We start from the raw sequence: 20,848 nt of genomic DNA on the forward strand, positions 1-20,848 counted from the left end.
CAGAGTGCTCTCTCTGGTGTCATGTTGCTGTTCTAAGCCCACCAGATGATCAGATTACAAAGTAATAAATTTAAAAACATAGGAGCCAGAAGTTTAAAATTCTATAATAAAATGACATAAATAAGTCTTACTACTGTAACTTAAAACTTTATTACAAGTTTTCTAAAGTTTATTAGAAGTAGGCATTTTTGAGCCAGGTTGTCCCAGCTTGTCATTGCTTAAATTTCAATAAACATACAGGTTACAGACATTAACTGTCTTTTAATTAATTTTAAAAAGCTGATGAGGAAAAGAAAGGGAAATGTGAGAAGAAATGAGCAATCTTAGATTTTGTCCTAGATAACATTCAGTTTGTAGGGCCTGTGTTTTGTCTTACAGGTCTAATGAGAATGGAAGTGGAAAAGAGAATGATTTACCTTCTCTTCCCTTCCCCACGCTCAAATTACTCTTATAGGTTTGTTTTGATATAGGTCTGTTTCAATTGGCTATCTAGTTTGATCTTTAAACAACAGGCTGGGTGGCTATCGGTGAGAAAGCTGAAATGTACAGATTACTAACTGGGTCAACATTCCAAGCCTAGTACAAAGCTAATCTCTTACCTAAATTTAGTGGTGGTTATCATTTTTTTCCCCCAAATTCCTCATCTAGGACTTTCCCCTCTGTATTGCTTAGTTTTATAGTTTTTACATGTTGAGATGGTGTTTCTTGGGTTTTTTTTATTTTTTCTTCTACATTCTTTCTCTAATCCCACATTCTTGCTCCCACACCCACTAAATTTTTTTCTCCTTAGGACTTTACTAAACTATGTGCACTATACTGAGATTCTTAAAAGATTTAATGCTTAAGCAACTAGTTGATTTCCTGGTGCAAATTCTAACTATGCCTAGTAGACCCATCATAAATTTGTAAAGGATAAAATTTGTATTCACATCAACTCAGAAATGACCCCACCCGAAAAGAAAGTACGGTTGGCCCTCTGCATCTGTAAGATTCAGAGGGCCAGCTGTACTATGTACTATTTGAGGAACTCAAGTATCCACAGATTTTGGTATCCATGGCTATCCTGGAGCCAATCCCCCACAGACACTGAAGGACAACTGTACTCAAAGCATACAGTAGGTCTCTATAAGATATGCATGGCAGCAGTGCGACTCTTAACTGGTTACTGTGTAACAGATACACCTTGCCTGCACTTGTTTTTATGATAAATGTGCTAAATGTGTTCTAGTGATACACTAGTGTATGTGAATATGTTCGGAGCTAAAGAAAATCAAGACCAAGTAGAGAGCATAAGAAGCTCCACACAAAAATGAGATAAATTGACAATATAACTTAGTATGTTAGTTCTCTCCAATATTTTACAGTTCCCTCTGTGTCTAAGTGTATTGTTTTTTTAAATTTGAGGAAAGCATTTTTAGAAAATGATACGAATCAAAATTTTGTGGGATCCGTAGAACCTTTGCAGAACCTATAGGGTGCTGATTTTTTAAAAACTTGACAGTGTGCAAGGAGCTTTGGATTTAGTCAGATCTAGATTAAAACCTCAGCTACACCACTTGATAATTGTGTGACATTGGTCAGATTAACCTTTCAGGCCCACTTTTTCAGGTAAATGACATATCTATATAAAGTGCCTTGAACAATTCGTTGAGCTTAGTGGATTGATGCAGAACAAACATATTATTACATTGAAGAAATTGTATTTATCTCTTGTGACTTTTAAAAATACTAATCTACTTTAAAATATAGTTTCTTCTAGGCTCATTTGATAAATGTTGATAAATAGTATTTCCAAAGAATCTCTTCATGATAAAAAATTAATAGGATTGTTTCTTCTTATATTAAAGCAAAATTTTGGGTTAATTTACCCAGTTAACCATAAACACTTATTTTTCACTAAGGGATCAGTAAGGGAGAAATAAATGAGGTGGATTTTGGAGGACCTCCTACAACCATTGGAAAGAAGGAAAAAGTACCATACACCTCTGTAACCATGCCACATCTGTCCTAACAGATTCCAGGAATACTGACTTTCGTGTGAATCTAATCCATCTGTGGACCCTGTTCCTATTATCAAAAAAGGAGAAAGTGTCAAGGAGTTTATAGAAGTGCTATACAAAATGTATTTGCCATGGAAGAGACGGTTGGTAAGTATGGGCTAGTAAGTGTTTTAATGAATATGTAATGTTATTTGTTACTCTAAATTGTAATTTTTCATTAAAATTGATAGTTGTTGAAATGTCAGAATTATCAGTACTTTAGGATGCTTCTAAAGTCTGCATAATGCTTTTCAGAAGATACCATGAGGTCATCTGGGCCATTCATCAACCTACAGATCAAGACTAACCTTGTTGCATAGTCTGCGTTAAGAGTTGTATAATCTCATCTGTGTCTGAAATTTAATGAGTCCTGCCTGTCTCATTCTTAGACTGTACCTCTGATGTCTAGTACTTCCTTTACCGTAACCAATAAAAAGCCAGAGGAGGGGAGCTAAATCTTAGTGTTTTCAATGTTCCAGATCCTATACATACCTTGTTTTTCTGGTTTTAAATTATTTGTAATCTGTTTATTTTATTCTTTTATGAGCTTCATGAAAGGACAAAATCTTTTTCATCTTTGGTCTCAGCCATTAATAATAGTGCCTGGCACATAGTACATATTTGCTTGCTGTTTTTAAAAGGAAAGAGTAAATATGAATAATTGTGATACATGTATATTGTGGAGGAAAAAATATTAACTGTCATCTAGACTTTTAAGAAAACTTTGTAAGATGTTGAGTCCTGCAGACTTTGTTTCAGTCATGCGACAAATTCTTATTAGCACTTCCATGCCAAACAGCCCTATGGAGTAGGAATACTCCCAGAAGCAAACAAGCAAAGACAAGACCTGCCTTGTGGAGGTTACTTTCAGGGAAGAGGAAGATGGAAAATAAGCAGTTATACTATTTTAGAAGATAGTAGTTACTGTGGAAAAAATAGAGCAAGGAAGGAGGGTGAGCTAGTCAGAGAAGGCTTCACTGAGAAGGTAACATTTGAGCCAAAACTGAAAGAAGGGGAAGACAAAAAACCGCAGGTGTTTGAGAGAAAAGCATGTCCAGGCAGACGGAGCCACGTAAGCAAAGGCCTTGAGGGGCAGATGCGCTTGAGTGTTTTGACAAACATTAAGGCTAGTGTGGTTACACAGCCAAGTGAGCAAGAAGCAGAGTAGTAGGAGAGGAAGTTGGAGAGGCATCCGAGAGCTGGATGAAGGGCGTGCTTAGATGCGTTTTGACCAATGCTGTGCACCAGACTTTCTGCTTCAATAACTTGACTCTCTTTCTCTATACCCTTTCCCAAGGATATTCTGTAGCTCTTTAAAGTCACATACTTTTGTAAAATTAGTTTTTATAAGAGATCAGATCAGATCAGTCACTCAGTCGTGTCTGACTCTTTGTGACCCTATGAATCGCAGCACGCCAGGCCTCCCTGTCCATCACCAACTCCTGGAGTTCACTGAGACTCACATCCATTGAGTCAGTGATGCCATCCAGCCATCTCATCCTCTGTTGTCCCTTCTTCTCCTGCCCCCAATCCCTCCCAGCATCAGAGTCTTTTACAGTGAGTCAACTCTTCGCATGAGGTGGCCAAAGTACTGGAGTTTCAGCTTTAGCATCGTTCCTTCCAAAGAAATCCCAGGGCTGATCTCCTTCAGAATGGACTGGTTGGATCTCCTTGCAGTCCAAGGGACTCTCAAGAGTCTTCTCCAACACCACAGTTCAAAAGCATCAATTCTTCGGCACTCAGCCTTCTTCACAGTCCAACTCTCACATCCATACATGACCATAGGAAAAACCATAGCCTTGACTAGACGAACCTTTGTTGGCAAAGTAATGTCTCTGCTTTTGAATATTCTATCTAGGTTGGTCATAACTTTATTGATCATAAATTGGGGAGAATAATTATATTAGAAAATCTAGGCTAATTTTCCTAAGGGGAAACTTACTCATATGATGTAAGACATTGACTAAAACTCTTTGACGACCAAGTTAGAAATGGAAGAAATGGAGTATTACAAATATCATTACTGTGTAGAAAAAAGTACATCAGTTCAGTAGGCAAAATAAACATTTTGGATCACTTCTCAGGAATTAATTTTCTCATTGGTTTTATATTCCCAGTGTACTTTGTCATTTGTCTCTGTTTTTCAGGATAGTATTTCACTTCAAATGACCGTTTGTTTTTTATACTTTCAAAAGCACAATCTAGAATATAAAGTGTGCTTCCACAAATGTTACAATGTACTTTCAAGAGAGATCAAAGTACTTTAATCCAAGTATGAAGTATTCACTTATCTTTCTTGTCCCAGGAACATCTCAGGACTAGTTAGCTTTGTCATTTCACCACAACAGTGTTTCTCACGCTGGAATCACCTAGAGAGCTTGTTCAGATGTGGTTTAGGCTCCACTTTTGTTTTCTAATTCAGTGTTTGGTGTTTGTATGTAGTGCTGGTCCAGGGACCATATTTTGAGACCCGCTGCATTACAATATCCGGTGTTCCTCTTCTAAATGGAAATGGAGAATTCAAAAGTAAAATCCCTTGTGAGCAGATAACATGTAGATCTCCTATGTTAATAGTTAAAAAAAGTTCAAATATACCAAACCTTGAGTAACACCACTGATAGTCTAAAAATAGGAGATCATGTGTCCAGTCGTCCCATGCACACCTGTCTGGGGAGAAGGACACATGCAGGCAAATTGAGTCCGTTTTACCAGGAAATCAAATAGAAATGTAAAAGGATTGTGTGTATATGAAACAAGCACCGAGATGACAAGCCCATATATTTGATCAGGAAAGGGGTAGCAAATCCCTTTGCCTTTTCTCTTCTTGCTAGACACAGAAAATGCCTTCAATTCTAGTTATGGGGAAGCAAATGTCCTAAAATCTCAGTCTTTTACAAGGTTAAGTTAGGAAAGCAACACAACCACCCTCTCATCACTGAGGCCCATGCTGCTTACACTCCATATACACGCCATGCACGCTGCAGGGCTTGCTGTAGGGACTCAGCTAGTCTAAAACTGTGCACCGTGTTTACTGCAGTCTTCAGTAACTAGATACACCAAGGCTGCTACTTACTCTAGCTAAACTGTTGGATTAGGGGAGCTGGACTTAACCAGTTCACATATATGTATACACATTTTATCTGTATCAGTAGATCATCATGAGATGAACACAAGACCAGCAGTGTCAGCATCAGCTGGGAATTGATTAGAAATGCAGATTCTTGGGCTTTACCCCAAACTTACTGAATTGGAAACAAGATGGAGCCCACCAAGACCTCAAGGGATTATGATGCAAGATAAAATTTAAGAGCTACTAGCCTATAGGTCTGTAGGTTTCAAATCTAGATCACCTGGGCTGACATGGAACTGAATGTTGAAAAAATTCTCTATCACTACTAGGGAATGAAAAGGATTATCAGGGGGTAGAGAGAAATCTCTAGCTACGTTGGAAGCATAATACTGTTTCCACTCAATTTGAAAAACACAAAGGAGTTTACTTTTGAAACTTGAATGAGGAGGTTCATAATCGTAAAATTAATCTGAGGCTGAGCAGATTCACCTCAAAGGAAGAGTGCATCACCTTTTAATATGTGCATGTGTGCTAAGTCACTTCAGTCAAGTCTGACTCTTTGCAACGCTATGGACTGTAGCCCGCTAAGCTCCTTTGTCCATGTATTCTTCAGGCAAGAATACTGGACTGGGTTTCCATGCCCTCCTCCAGGGGATCTTCCCAACCCAGGAATCATACTTATATTTGTCTTCTGCATTGGCAAGCAGGTTCTTCACAACCAGTGCCACGTGGGAAGCCCATCACTTTTAAAGGATCCCTACAAAAAGAATCTAACAGGAGATTTTTGTTTGAGGGAAGAATAATACCCAGTTGTGGATGTGACTGGTGATAGAAGAAAGGTCCGATGCTATAAAGAGCAATATTGCATAGGAACCATGGGATGTTAGGTCCATGAATCAAGGCAAATTGGAAGTGGTCAAACAGGAGATGGCAAGAGTGAACATCAACATTCTAGGAATCAGTGGACTAAAATGGACTGGAATGGGTGAATCTAACTCAGATGACCATTATATCTACTACTGTGGGCAGGAATCCCTTAGAAGAAATGGAGTAGCCATCATAGTCAACAAAAGAGTCTGAAATTCAGTACTTGGATGCAATCTCAAAAATGACAGAATGATCTCTGTTTGTTTCCAAGGCAAACCATTCAATATCACAGTAATCCAGGTCTATGCCCCAACCAGTAACACTGAAGAAGCTGAACAGTTCTATGGAGACCTACAAGATCTTTTAGAACTAACACCCAAAAAAGATGTCCTTTTCATTACAGGGGACTGGAGGGCAAAAAAGTAGGAAGTCGAGAAACACCTGGAGTAACAGACAAATTTTGCCTTGGAGTACAGAATGAAGCAGGGCAATGGCTAATAGAGTTTTGCCAAGAGAACGCACTGGTCATAGCAAACATCCTCTTCCAACAACACAAGAGAAGACTCTACACATGGACATCACCAGATGGTCAACACTGAAATCAGACTGATTATATTCTTCGCAGCCAAAGATGCAGAAGCTCTATACAGTCAGCAAAAACAAGACCAGGAGCTGACTGTGGCTCAGACCATGAACTCCTTATTGTCAAATTCAGACTTAAATTGAAGAAGGTAAAGAAAACCACTAGACCATTCAGGTATGACCTAAATCAAATCCCTTATGATTATACAGTGGAAGTGAGAAATAGATTTAAGGGACTAGATCTGATAAGAGTGCCTGATGAACTATGGACGGAGGTTTGGGACATTGTACAGGAGACAGGGAGCAAGACCATCCCCATGGAAAAGAAATGCACAAAAGCAAAATGGCTGTCTGTGGAGGCCTTACAAACAGCTGTGAAAAGAGAAGCGAAAAGCAAAGAAGAAAAGGAAAGATATTCCCATATGAATGCAGAGTTCCAAAGAATAGCAAGGAGAGATAAGAAAACCTTCCTCAGCGATCAGTGCAAAGGAATAGAGGAAAACAACAGAATGGGAAAGACTTGAGATCTCTTCAAGAAAACTAGAGCTACCAAGGGAATATTTCATGCAAAGATGGGCTCGATAAAGGACAGAAATGATATGGACCTAACAGAAGCAGAAGATATTAAGAAGAGGTGGCAAGAACACACAGAAGAACTGTACAAAAAAGACCTTCATGACCCAGATAATGACGGTGTGATCACTGACCTAGAGCCAGACATCCTGGAATGTGAAGTCAAGTGGGCCTTAGAAAGCATCACTATGAACAAAGCTAGTGGAGGGGATGGAATTCCAGTTGAGCTATTTCAAATCCTGAAAGATGACGCTGTGAAAGTTCTGCACTCAATATGCCAGCAAATACGGAAAACTCAGCAGTGGCCACAGGACTGGAAAAGGTCAGTTTTCATTCCAATCCCAAAGAAAGACAATGCCAAAGAATGCTCAAACTACCACACAATTGCACTCATCTCACACGCTAGTAAAGTAATGCTCAAAATTCTCCAAGCCAGGTTTCAGCAATATGTGAACCGTGACCTTCCTGATGTTCAAGCTGGTTTTAGAAAAGGCAGAGGAACCAGAGATCAAATTGCCAACATCCGCTGGATCATCGAAAAAGCAAGAAGCTCCAGAAAAACATCTATTTCTGCTTTCTTGACTATGCCAAATCTTTGACTGTGTGGATCACAATAAACTGTGGAAAATTCTGAAAGAGATGGGAATACCAGACCACCTGACCTGCCTCTTGAGAAATTTGTATGCAGGTCAGGAAGCAACAGTTAGAACTGGACATGGAACAACAGACTGGTTCCAAATAGGAAAAGGAGTTCGTCAAGGCTGTATATTGTCACCCTGCTTATTTAACTTATATGCAGAGTACATCATGAGAAACGCTGGACTGGAAAAAACACAAGCTGGAATCAAGATTGCCGGGAGAAATATCAATCACCTCAGCTATGCAGATGACACCACCCTTATGGCAGAGAGTGAAGAAGAACTAAAAAGCCTCTTGATAAAAGTGAAAGAGGAGAGTGAAAAAGTTGGCTTAAAGCTCAACATTCAGAAAACTAAGATCACGGCATCTAGTCCCATCACTTCATGGGAAATAGATGGGGAAACAGTGTCAGATTTTTGGGGGCTTCAAAATCACTGCAGATGGTGATTGCAGCCATGAAATTAAAAGACACTTACTCCTTGGAAGGAACGTTATGACCAACCTAGATAGCATATTGAAAAGCAGAGACATTACTTTGCCAACAAGGGTCCATCTAGTCAAGGCTATGGTTTTTCCAGTGGTCATGTATGGATGTGAGAGTTGGACTGTGAAGAAAGCTGAGTGCCGAAGAATTGATGCTTTTGAACTGTGGTGTTGGAGAAGACTCTTGAGAGTCCCTTGGACTGCAAGGAGGTCCAACTAGTCCATCCTAAAGGAGATCAGTCCTGGGTGTTCATTGGAAGGATTGACGCTAAAGCTGAAACTCCAGTACTTTGTCCACCTCATGCAAAGAGTTGACTCATTGGAAAAGACCCTGATGCTGGGAGGAATTGGGGGCAGGAGCAGAAGGGGATGACAGAGGATGAGATGTCTGGATAGTATCACTGACTCAATGGACATGAATTTGAGTAGACTCCTGGAGTTGGTGATGGACAGGGAGGCCTGGTGTGCTGTGATTCATGGGGTCCCAGAGAGTCAGACACGACTGAGTGACTGAACTGAACTGAAGGTTATACCATAAAAATGACTTTATTATTTAGTACTTAATCAAGTAAAAGTGATGTTTCTATCCACTAGAGGACTGCTGCATCTCGCTGAGTTACCAGATCATTGAAGAAACTCCATTCCTGAGACCAGAGATACAGGGCTTGGCTGAGTCTGAGGCTGAAGCAGGACCACAGCTCTTCCAGCCTCTCATTGCCCACCCCACTTCTGAGCAAGCATCAAATTATAAGGACCAGATAACTGGACCAGCCAACAGAAGTGTGTGGTGGGGGAAGGAGCAAGAGCAAAGAAACATCCCTGTGAGGAAGAAACTAATAGAGGAGACTTAAGGTTGAAGCAGAACATTGAGGTAAAGTCTGTAGTAAACCAAGTCCAGTGAAATTTACAACCAGTGGTAAATGTAGCACAACCAAAGACAAGCCCAGCTCAACTCCTCACTATGTTGAACCAACCTTCCACTGCACTAGCACTTCCACTTCCACTAGCAAAAATGTCATACCTGGTAATAAATATCATGTCTCAATCTCTATGGCTCTACATATTATGTGCAGCAAGCAATCAATAAGTATAAGATAGAAAAAAGCAAAAAAGGAGAGGGTGTGGAGAGAAGGGAACCCTTGTGCACTGTTGGTGGGAATGTAAATTGGTACAGCCATTATAGAGAACAGTATGGAGGTTCCTTAAAAAACTAAAAATAGAGCTGCCATACGACTCTGCAGTCCCACTCCTGGGCGTACATATCTCTGAGGAGACCATGCTCTGAAAGGATGCCTGCACCCCAGTGTTCATTCTTCATCCTTTTTCTCTCTGGTCTTCCGTTTGCGTATTTTCTCCTGATCTTTCTTCCAGTTCATGGACCCTTTTGCCATCTCCAGACTGGCGTTATGCTCATCCAGTGAACTTTTTATTTTAGATATTGCACTTTTCAGTTCTAGAATTTCATTTTTTTTTTTTTTTTTTTTTTTTTTTAGTGTGTTACTTGCTCAATCATATACAACTGTTTGCAACCCCATGTACTGTAACCTTGCCATGGAATTCTCCAGGCAAGACTACTGGAGGTAGCCATCCTTTCTCCAGGGGATCTTCCCAACCCAGGTATCAAACCCAGGTCTCCCTCATTGCAGCAGACATTTTACCGTTGAGTCAATAACTTTTATTTTTTTTCCTGAAATTCCACTTTCTGTTTATTCATTATGAGTGTCTTTTTCTATTAAGTTTTTGAAAATATCTATAATAAAGTCCTTGTCTGCTAATTCTAACGTAGAGGTCATCCAGGGTCTATTTCTGTTGACTACTTTTTTCTTGATCCTGGGTCACATTTTCCTGTGTCCTTACATGTCTAATATATTTTTTAAAATTCTAGGCATTATATGTAATACGTGAGTTCATCTTCCTCTGAAAAGTTCTGATTTCCATTCTAGTAGCTGAGTCACCAGCTGATGACTTTAAACTTGTGTGTGTGTGTGTGTTAGTCGCTCAGTCATGCCTGACTCTTTGCAACCCCATGAATTGTAGCCTCCCAGGCTCCTCTGTCCATGGGATTCTCCAGGCAAGAATACTGAAGTGGGTTTTCGTTCCCTTCTCTAGGAGATATTCCTGACCTAGGGATCAAACCTGGGTCTCCTGCATTGCAGTTGGATTTTTTACCATCTGAGCTACCAGGTAAGCCTTTTAAACTTGTGTAAGTTTATATATGTGTGTGTGTGTGTGTGTGCGTGTGTGTGTGTGTGCTAGTCTCTCAGTCATTTCTGACTCTTTGTGACCCTATGGACTAGCCCACCAGGCTTCTCTGTCCATGTGATTTTCCAAGTAAGAATACTGGAGTGTGTTGACATTCCCTTCTCCAGGGAATCTTCCTGACCCAGGGATCGAACCCAGGTCTCCTGCATTGCAGGCAGGTTCTTTACCACTTGAGCTACCAAGGAAAACAGGAGTAAGCTACTGGTGGCTTTTTGAGGTGGACATACTGTGTAAAAAATAATGTAGGAGAGAGGCTCGTTCATTCATCCACTTGAATATCTATTTAATGCAGTAATGCTGAACACTTTGGAGGAATAGTGAAGAAGTTTGTAATAAATTACTATTAAAATACCCATTTCAATTTTACTCTTAGTCATAGAACAAATCTTCAGTTCTAGGAAATAGTCTTTAGTTCAAAGGTGTGGCCTCAAGTTTTGATTACAAAATTGAAGTGTTTACCAAGCCCCTCAGACTTGGTAGGAGCTATGTTCTGTATTAGGTCCTTGAGGAGAGGATTAGGTCATGAGGGTAAAGCTGTCATGAATAGGGTAGGTGCTTTTATAAAAGAGATCCCACAGAGCTTCCTGCCCCTTTCTGCCAGGTGAGGATATAGCAAGCCAATGACCTGGAAGACAGCACTCACTCAGCCGTGCAGGAACACTGATCTTAGACTACTAGCCTCTATAACTGTGACAAATAAATTTCTATTGTTGATAAGCCACCCAGCCTGTGACATTTTATTATGATCAGTTCAATTCAGTCACTCAGTGTTGTCTGACTCTTGCGACCCCATGGACTACAGCACACCAGACTTCCCTGTCCATCACCAAATCCCAGAGCTTACTCAAACTCATGTCCATCAAGGCGGTGATGCCATCCAACCATCTCATCCTCTGTTGTCCCCTTCTCCTGTCACCTTCAGTCCTTCCCAGCATCAGAGTCTTTTCCAATAAGTCGGTTCTTCGCATCAAGTCGCCAGAGTATTGGAGTTTCAGCTTCAGCATCAGTCCTTCTAATGAATATTCAGGACTGATTTCCTTTATGATGGACTGGTCGGATCTCCTTGCAGTCCAAGGGACTTTCAAGAGTCTTCTCCAACACCACAGTTCAAAAGCATCAATTCTTCAGTGCTCAGCTTTCTTTATGGTCCAATTCTCACATCCATACATGATTATTGAAAAATCCATAACTTTGACTAGACGGAACTTTGTTGGCAAAGTAATGTCTCTGCTTTTTAATATGCTGTCTAGGCTGGTCATAGCTTTTCTTCCAAGGAGGAAGTGTCTTTTAATTTCATGGCTGCAGTCATCATCTGCAGTGATTTTGGGGCCCCCGAAAATAAAGTCTCTCACTGTTTCCATTGTTTTCCATCTATTTGCCATGAAGTGATGGGACTGGTTGCCACGATCTTAGTTTTCTGAATGTTGAGTTTTAAGCCAACTTTTTTTACTCTCCTCTTTGACTTTCATCAAGAGGCTTTTTAGTTCTTCTCTTTCTGCCATTAGGGTGGTGTCATCTGCATATATGAGGTTATTGATATTTCTCCCAGCAATCTTGATTGGAGCTTGTGCTTCATCCAGCCCAGTGTTTCTCATGATGTACTCTGCATATAAGTTAAATAAGCAGGGTGACAGTTTATAACCTTGACGTACTCCTTTCCCTATTTGGAACCAGTCTGTTGTTCCATGTCCAGTTCTGTTGTTTCTTGACCTGCATACATATTTCTCAGGAGGCAGGTTAGGTGGTCTGGTATTGCCATCTCTTTCAGAATTTTCTACAGTTTGTTGTGATCCACACAGTCAAAGGCTTTGGCGTAGTCAATAAAGCAAAAGTAGATATTTTTCTAGAACTCTCTTGCTTTTTTGATGACCCAGTGGATGTTGGCAGTTTGATCTCTGGATCCTCTGCCTTTTCTAAATAGAGCTTGAACATCTGGAGGTTCATGGTTCATGTACTATTGAAGCCTGGTTTGGATAATTTTAAGCCTTAGTTTGCTAGCGTGTGAGATGAGTGCAATTGTGCAGTCTAGTTTGAACATTCTTTGGCATTGCCTTTCTTTGGGTTTGGAATGAAAACTGACCTTTTCCAGTCCTGTGGCCACTGCTGAGTTTTCCAAATTTGCTGGCATATTGAGTGTAGCACTTCAACAGCAACATCTTTTAGGATTTGAAATCCTAAAATGGAATTTTAGAATTTGGAATTCCATCACCTCCACTAGATTTGTTTGCAGTGATGCTTCCTAATGCCCACTTGACTTCACATTCCAGGATGTCTGGCTCTTGGTGAGTGATCCCACCAGCGTGATTATCTGGGTCCTGAAGTTTGTTTTTGTATAGTTCTCCTGTGTATTCTTGCCACCTCTTCTTAGTATCTTCTGCTTCTGTTAGGTCCATACCATTTCTGTCCTTTATTGAGCCCATCTTTGCATGAAATAATATAATGGTCATCTGAGTTAAATTCACCCATTCCAGTCCATTTTAGTTCACTGGTTCCTAAAATGTTGATGTTCACTCTTGCCAGCCATGTCCTGTTTGACCACTTCCAATTTGCCTTGATTCATGGACCTAACACACCAGGTTCCTTTGCAGTACTGTTCTTTACAGTATTGGACTTTACTCCCATCACCAGTCACATCCACAACGGGATGTGGTTTTTGCTTTGGCTCTGTCTCTTCATTCTTTCTGGAGTTATTTCTCCACTGATCTCCAGTAGCATATTGGGCACCTACCGACTGGGGAGTTCATCTTTCAGTGTCCTATTTTGCCTTTTCATGCTGTTGATGGGGTTCTCAAGGCAAGAATTCTGAAGTGGTTTGCCATTCCCTTTGCCTTCCCTTTATTATGGTAGCCCATGTGAACTAAGAGAGTAGGATTCAGACTCCTAACTGTCTGTTCTATAGGGGGCAACAATTGAAACTCTACGCAGCATTTTCTAGCTGTTGCTTTCCTGGATGTTTTTGAGACCATGTATGTGCAGCTCAGAGGTCATCCAAGAATTTGAAAGACGTTTGTGCACTGATTTTGATAGTCCCATCTTAACGACTTTCATTTCTAAAATTTTCCCCCTGAATTTCCAACTGGTCTGGCAGCCCCAAATGCTGTCCTCTGATACCTCAAGCCAATAAGGCTACAGCTAAATTTCTCGTTACTCTACTCATTGGGGAATGCCCTCAGGGATCAATCTGTTGAAACGTGGATATCACCAAGAGTAGTTCCCTTTTCTCCAGGGCTAAGTCTTCTCCAGTTTGTAACTGCTTTTGGTCATTCCAGTTATTTTATATATTTTTCCAAAGCCTATAATTATTGGGATTTCCCTAGGGATCCAGTGGCTAAGACTCCAAGCTCCCAGTGCAGGGGCCTGGGTTCCATTCCCTGATCATGGAACTAGTTCCCTCATGGGGAAATTAAGACCTGACTCAACCAAAGAAATCATTTTTTAGGTTCAAAATTATTAGCTGTAGGAAAGCTTCACCCAATATAAGCTAGTCCTTTTATAATTTAAAAAAGGCTTGGAAAAAACAAATAAGTCTTGAACAAGTGGACCAAAATACAACATTTTATTTTAGGGAGTAGCTGTATAAGTAATAGTTTCCCCTCAGTTTTCAAAATTTTCTGTAATATATTTTTAATTAAACTTTTTTTTAAAACTTTTTAAAAATAGAATTTTCATGGAGTGGGAAACATCCCAGATAGTAGGAAGTATATAAACTAAAGTAAAAGGTGTGTTTATGTGAAGAACATGAGTCATTCTTTGGTCAGCTGTTGGGTGGAGATGGATTGGTTTTCCAAGGATGTATTGGAGAAGGTTAAAGAAACCACGAAACTCTACCATATTCAAAGGCAGTTAGCCTCAATTCATTGTTAAATGCCTGGGTTATAAACCTGTTGGATTACCTTTTATGGTAGAAGAATAACTGAACTGAATCTGCCATAGAAAACCTATTTTGCTTAAAATGTCCCAAATAATATTATTTAAAATAAGGAATGGGGCTTCTCTGGTGGTTCAGTGGTAAAGAATCTGAATGTCAGTGCAGGAGACACAGGAAATGTGAGTTTGATCCTTGGGTTGGGAAGATCCCCTGGAAAAGGAAATGGCAACCCACTCCAGTATTCTTGCCTGGGAAATCTCATGGACAGGGGAGCTTGATGGGCTCCAGTCCATGGGGTTGCAAAAGAATCTGACATAATTTAGGGGCTCCACACCACAACAAAATAATGAATCAAGTATACGTATATAACTAATATGTATACATTTGGAGGCAAATCAGCAAGGGATATGGAAAATGGAAACCAAGTGATTTGTAGAGTGATAAAATCTGGGGATGATTTTTAAAGGAGTAGATCTTACTGTCCCCACCATGACACTTACTGGGTGACTTTCACATTCACAGGGAATTCCTAAATGGTGGCCTCTGGCAAGGATCACATACTGGTGATCACTGGAAATTTCCTTTCAATCTTCAGTGAGATATTGCCCCTCTCTCCCACTCTGGATAGTATATTAGAATTCAAGTAACTGAGAACATTATTTTCAAAGAAACTCTGATTCTACTCTAACTTATTAAATAATTAGAAAACAATTCATTTAATAGGTATTTACTGAATGCCTGCCACATGCAATATACCAGTTCTATTTCAACTATTACTGAAAATTATTAATTACACAATTTACGACTGGTTTAGATAGGCACCTCTGTAAGGCAACAGAGAGATTGAGAGAATCTCTGTTTTAAATAATTTAAGCTTCCCTGGTGACTCAGACGATAAAGAATCTGCCTGCAATGCAGGAAACCCGGGTTCAATCCCCGCATCGGGAAGATCCCCTGGCAAAGGGAATGGCCACCCACTCCAGTATCTTGCCTGGAGATTCCATGGACAGAAGAGCCTGGTGGGTCGCAGAGTCAGACACAACTGAGCAACTAATGCTTTCACATTCACTTTCAATCTCTGCTCAAGCCCTTTTCCCCTATTTTAAATAGCACATTTCCTTGGCATCACTTTCTCTTGGCTTTTAGTAGTAACCTTCCCGCCTGGTATAACCTGTACTTCAATCTTAGTTATGGCATGCAGGATCTTTTCTTGCAGTAGGTGGGATCTAGTTCCCTGACCAGGGATTGAACCCGTGACCCCTGCATGGTAGCACAGAGTCTTAGCCACTGGACTGCCAGAGAAGTCCCCAGCCTCATGTTTTAAAGGAGCTGATGTGATGCATGTGTTCACCGGAAGGACTGATGCTGAAGTTGAAGCTCCAGTACTTTTGCCACCTAATGCAAAGAGCTGACTCACTGGAAAAGACTGAGGAAAAGGTGTATTGGAAAATGCTGGGCAAGATTGAGGGCAGAAGGAGAAGGGGACGAAGGAGGTTGAGATGGTTGGATGGCATCACTGACTCGACAGATATGAGTTTGAGCAAACTTCAGGAGATAGTGAAGGACAGGGAAGCCTGGTGTGCTGCAGTTCATGGGGTCGCAAAGCGTTGGCACGACTTAGCAACTGAACAACAACATGGAAATTAACTCGTTGATGGAGTTTTGTAGGGGAAAGACTTTGCAAGAATCCTTAACTTCCTTCATTATCTCTTTCCACCATGCTTGTGTTTGTATCATGAATGTGTGTTTCTTTGTCATCAGGAAGGTAGAAGGTACACAACTCTGTAGTGCGTCGCAGTGAGGCAGCCTCCTCCCTAATCCAGCAGAGGAAACAATGTGTGACCGGGCTCAGGCACTGTGCCAGGTTTAACTCTTTGATCCGACTTTGATTTACCCTCTTTACACTCCATCCATGAAAACAAAGTTGCATTCTCAGAACAGGCTTTGGACTTAACAGGCCTTTGCCCACCTCGTACCTTGTTTCCTAGGCAGCTGTCACAACGCAGCTAAAATACACCCTTCTCAAGAAGCCTGGTGTTCTTTGGGTTCTCATGGCACCACTTTCTGCCTCTGCCACAGTGTTATAATTGACCGTGAGTATATCAGTTCCTTCCACCAGACCATAAGTCAGTAACACATCTTATTTTTGTCTAAGGCCCTGAAATGAGTCATTCCTTCCCTTTACAGTTGTACAAGTTGAATCCATTCTAGAGGCTATTTTAAGCATGAAAGAACAATGTGTATGATATGCTAGGAGATAAAACCAGCTCAGTGACATAGGGGGAAAAAAAGATACTATTATAACAAAAAGAAGATATTCATTATTATAACAAAAAAATATATTCATTATTTTAACAAATATTATAGTTATATCTGTTTAATGAAGCATTTTGTCATTGATGAAATTTAATAAAAAGAAAGATGTAGTGAGCACTGTAGAATCACAGAGTTGCGACTGGTCTTATATAGCCTTTTGGTCAGTGTCTCCTAATCAGGGAAAAGAATCCTTGGGCAAATAGGCTGGGATGTTAGAGAGCTGTGAGTGACGAGTGAAGAGCAAGGGAGGTGGGTGCTGGTAACTTACACTGCAGGTGTGAAAGGCACTCCCTGTCCTCACACCTTCAGGGCCTCTGAGCACATGCCGGTGGGTGAAACTGTGTGGCTCACCCCATCTTTCCTTTCCGTCAGGATCTGGGGGCTGGAACAACGTTTGGAAGCCCCTGTCCTCACTTGCACACATACCTCTTTCCCTGAGACAGAAGAAAGGAGGCTAAGAGGTGAACTGTAACCACGCTGAAGGCAAGTTCAGTAGCTGCTCAGACGGAAGAAATGCACTGCTGTGTGTCTCCTGCAGCCCTGGCTGGAACGCATGCAGGAGGAAGGACAGCGCACGCCCACGCCTGGCCGTGTTGTCAGACACATCCCGACCTGAGTGGTCAAATGAACGACCGAATGACCGACCGGACAGAATACTACTAGATGTAAACAAAGAGACAATAAAGTGAATTTGAAAAAGCAAAGAACAGTGTCGAAGGACTTTTATGTTTTAAATTAGAGGAGACAGACATATTTAGTGACTTAATAACAGAAATATTAAGCAAGATTTAAATGGCAAAGCTATATAAGTAGTCATACTTAGGTACTATTTCTTACATATAACTAGTACTCAAAGTTTTAAAAGTTTATTTAAATTTTCCATTTATAATGTTACTTTAAATATTTCCAGATTTTTAAGAAAGGGCTGAACTTGTCCTTTATCGATGTGCCAACCATCTTTTTCCTTTTGCTTCATTCATTATTAGTAAACTACTGCATTAAGACTGGATGCCTATAGGCACAACTTATTAATGTGATGAGAGTGTGTGAGTTTTAAATTGTTGTTGAGGAGGCCTCATGTAGACACTACATCTCAATAGTGGCATTTTACCAGTTATGGCATGTTTATGTTTTGGATTTTGAACAGTAATAACACTGCAAGGGGTAGTGAGTCTTAAATAGAATCCTTAAAGTTTATACTCTGTATTTATTTTTACATCTTTGCAAATGTTAGTAAGAGCAAGAGTATTTTCTCAAATCTTAGTCCATACAATAATCTCTTTAGATGCCACTGGCTTTTCACATTTGGTTGATTGAACCCGCAGTCTCCCACATTGCAGGAAGATTCTTTACCATCTGAGCCGCCAAGGAAGTCCATTTGGTTGATACTAATCCTAAAAAGCAATTTCCCAGGTGGCACTAGTGGTAAAGAACCCAGCTGCCAATGCAAGAGACATGAGAGACCCTGGTTCTGGTTTGATCCCTGGGTCGGGAAGATCCCCTGAAGGAGGGTATGTCAACTCACTCCAGTTTTCTTGCTTGGAGAATCCCCATCGACAGAGGAGCCTGGCAGGCTACAGTCCATAGTTTCGCAAAGAGTTGGACACGATGGAAGCAACTTAAGCACACTCACAATCCTAAAAATAGAAGTACTCTTTTTGTAGCCTACATACTTATTATTTCCTTATTCTTTGAAAAGTTTCATGTTGGCTCTAAACTAAAAAATTTGTGACCTCAGGTTAAAATGGAACAAGTGAATTTCCCTATCTTGTAATTATTAGAAGATTTAAAAATATGTATCCCTAGGCACAAAACCTACTTGTTATAATTATATGTAATAATAGATTCTTAGGGCATTAAGAATTTTATGTGAGACTTATTAAAAACAGCTCGTGACTTCTTTGCCAGTTCAAGTCTGTGCTGCCAGTGAAACCAAAAGACCATGGGAAAGAATGCTCTGCTGACTGCTTTACTAAATATCGTCTGGTATGTTTAGTCCCAAAGAAAAAAGAAATTAACATTTCTTAATCACCCACTGTATGCCAAGCATTATAAGCACCTTAACGTGTGTGTGTGTGTGTGTGTGCGTGCGCATATGATTTAATCCTCTTAACAACCATCAGAAGCTGTATGATTCCCACTTTACAGAAGAAACTAAAGTCATGAGCTCACAGCATGAGCAACAAAGCCGGGATCTGACCAATATCTGACTCCATGTCCATTTCCTGTGACTTCAGGAAGTCTGCATAAAAGATCTCATGTACTTTCTTTCAAAATCTATTTTGTTCCCACCTGTCTTCATTCAGTCTGAACTGTTTTTACTGCAAAAATCTGAAGGTATTCCAATAGAGTTCAGAGCTTCTGTTAAGTCAGTAGGTAACTTGCATAATGAACTTAACATTACCTGACGTGACTAATGAGTGCTACCCATAAACTTCATCTCCGATCCAAGTCCTTGGAAAGGGGCTATATTTGCATGTTTTCTTAATCTCTTTTTAAATTGATGTGAAAATGTACCTCTACTCAATAGTTAAAAACATTGAATTACTAAAATAAAGCGGAAACAACAGCATACATTGTTCAGGTTGAAATTTTTGTTCAGCTTTGCACAGGTTAAAATTTTTAAGTGAGCATGTAACTATGTTTTCTAAATTTCTCCTGTAGTTAAACTTTTTTCAGCATTTTCTCAGACCTTTTTCACTTTTGCCCATGATGGTACCTCACCTCAGTTCCTTAAATGTTTTTCTCTTTTCTGCCACTGGTCCCATTTTTCTCAATGTCTGCTTTTGCATCCTGCTCAGATTCCCTCCACAGGCTTGTTAACAATTTCCCTTATACTTGTCTACCAAGTATCTTTTACGTATTTGAGTATTTAGTCATCCTTGTCATAACTGTTCTGAAAATAGCTTTGGTAAGTGGGCCAGCCCAGAGGACCAGCAATCTCTAAAGTTAATAACACCTTTAGCAAACAAATTATTTTATGATTCACTCCTTTCATGACCCCTCATAAAAGAAAGAAAATTGTTATACGGTGAGAATATAGAAGTAATTAAGCATTTTAAGTTTTCAATAGTTGTTGCAAGGGATTGGTTTGCTCAAATAATTGCTTTGATGTTAGGAAAAAATTATATTTCTTAAAGTATAAGTTTTCATTGAAAGAAAGATATGCACATTAGAAAACTTCAAAGAGTTAAAACCTTTCTAATTGTGATCCTTATGATATTAGTCTTTAACATGGTCATAAGTTTTTTTTTTTTTCTAATTTTATTTTATTTTTAAACTTTACATAATTGTATTAGTTTTGCCAAATATCAAAATGAATCTGCCACAGGTATACATGTGTTCCCCATCCTGAACCCTCCTCCCTCCTCTCTCCCCATACCATCCCTCTGGGTCGTCCCAGTGCACTAGCTCCAAGCATCCAGTATCGTGCATCGAACCTGGACTGGCAACTTGTTTCTTACATGATATTTTACATGTTTCAATGCCATTCTCCCAAATCTTCCCACCCTCTCCCTCTCCCACAGAGTCCTTAAGACTGTTCTATACATCAGTGTCTCTTTTGCTGTCTCATACACCGGGTTATTGTTACCATCTTTCTAAATTCCATATATATGCGTTAGTATACTGTATCGGTGTTTTTCCTTCTGGCTTACTTCACTCTGTATAATAGGCTCCAGTTTCATCCACCTCATTAGAACTGATTCAAATGTATTCTTTTTAATGATAAGTTTTTTTTACACAGTAATATTTAATTTAGTAAAAGGTCCTAATTGCAGATTTTGTAAAAAAAAAAAAAAAAAAGAATGTTAATACTTTTAAACTTGGCTATTAGTTTTACAGGAGTCCTAAGGATCTGTACTAAGTAAGGATTCACTATTCTGACTTAAAAATTAGTTGTAATTAACAATCTGGGTTTGAAAATAAATAATTTGCTCTTTCAAGAAGAAAGTTTTTAATTAGCAGATATAAACTTTATAGCTAAACCAAAAACATCTCTTATTTTATATTTAGAAAAGCATTTTCACCTAAAACATCATAGAGGTAAAGTGGCTGAGGTAGCTGGCAATGACTTTTAGTACATTAATTAAAACAGCATTAACAAAAGGGGGGACATAAAATGTCTTCTGAAGTACTAGTCATATCTAT

Source organism: Bos mutus, chromosome 5 (assembly GCF_027580195.1).
Source record: "Bos mutus isolate GX-2022 chromosome 5, NWIPB_WYAK_1.1, whole genome shotgun sequence".
Lineage (NCBI taxonomy): Eukaryota > Metazoa > Chordata > Mammalia > Artiodactyla > Bovidae > Bos > Bos mutus.